The sequence below is a fragment of the Centroberyx gerrardi genome, chromosome 12, assembly GCF_048128805.1.
Source record: "Centroberyx gerrardi isolate f3 chromosome 12, fCenGer3.hap1.cur.20231027, whole genome shotgun sequence".
In the NCBI taxonomy this organism is placed as follows: Eukaryota; Metazoa; Chordata; class Actinopteri; order Beryciformes; family Berycidae; genus Centroberyx; species Centroberyx gerrardi.
In genome coordinates, this window is record NC_136008.1 from 32,304,768 (window position 1) to 32,306,227 (window position 1,460).

A 1,460-nucleotide genomic window follows, 5' to 3' on the forward strand; every position below is an offset into this window, starting at 1 on the left:
GGCTCTCCACCTCCCTTTTACCGGATTTGGAGCCCCTGCTTCGGCCACACACACCTGGGAGCGGGCCCCTATCTCCAGGCGGCTCTCCACCTCCCTTTTACCCGATTTAAAGCCCCTGCTTCGGCCACACACACCTGGGAGCGGGCCCCTATCTCCAGGCGGCTCTCCACCTCCCTTTTACCCGATTTAAAGCCCCTGCTTCGGCCACACACACCTGGGAGCGGGCCCCTATCTCCAGGCGGCTCTCCACTTCACTTTTAACCCAATTTAGAGCCCCTGCTTCGGCCACACACACCTGGGAGCGGGCCCCTATCTCCAGGCGGCTCTCCACCTCCCTTTTACCCGATTTAAAGCCCCTGCTTCGGCCACACACACCTGGGAGCGGGCCCCTATCTCCAGGCGGCTCTCCACCTCCCTTTTACCCGATTTAAAGCCCCTGCTTCGGCCACACACACCTGGGAGCGGCCCCCTATCTCCAGGCGGCTCTCCACCTCCCTTTTACCCGATTTAAAGCCCCTGCTTCGGCCACACACACCTGGGAGCGGGCCCCTATCTCCAGGCGGCTCTCCACTTCACTTTTAACCCAATTTAGAGCCCCTGCTTCGGCCACACACACCTGGGAGCGGGCCCCTATCTCCAGGCGGCTCTCCACCTCCCTTTTACCCGATTTAAAGCCCCTGCTTCGGCCACACACACCTGGGAGCGGGCCCCTATCTCCAGGCGGCTCTCCACCTCCCTTTTACCCGATTTAAAGCCCCTGCTTCGGCCACACACACCTGGGAGCGGCCCCCTATCTCCAGGCGGCTCTCCACCTCCCTTTTACCCGATTTAAAGCCCCTGCTTCGGCCACACACACCTGGGAGCGGGCCCCTATCTCCAGGCGGCTCTCCACCTCCCTTTTACCCGATTTAAAGCCCCTGCTTCGGCCACACACACCTGGGAGCGGGCCCCTATCTCCAGGCGGCTCTCCACTTCACTTTTAACCCAATTTAGAGCCCCTGCTTCGGCCACACACACCTGGGAGCGGGCCCCTATCTCCAGGCGGCTCTCCACCTCCCTTTTACCCGATTTAAAGCCCCTGCTTCGGCCACACACACCTGGGAGCGGGCCCCTATCTCCAGGCGGCTCTCCACCTCCCTTTTACCCGATTTAAAGCCCCTGCTTCGGCCACACACACCTGGGAGCGGCCCCCTATCTCCAGGCGGCTCTCCACCTCCCTTTTACCCGATTTAAAGCCCCTGCTTCGGCCACACACACCTGGGAGCGGGCCCCTATCTCCAGGCGGCTCTCCACCTCCCTTTTACCCGATTTAAAGCCCCTGCTTCGGCCACACACACCTGGGAGCGGGCCCCTATCTCCAGGCGGCTCTCCACTTCACTTTTAACCCAATTTAGAGCCCCTGCTTCGGCCACACACACCTGGGAGCGGGCCCCTATCTCCAGGCGGCTCTCCACCTCCCT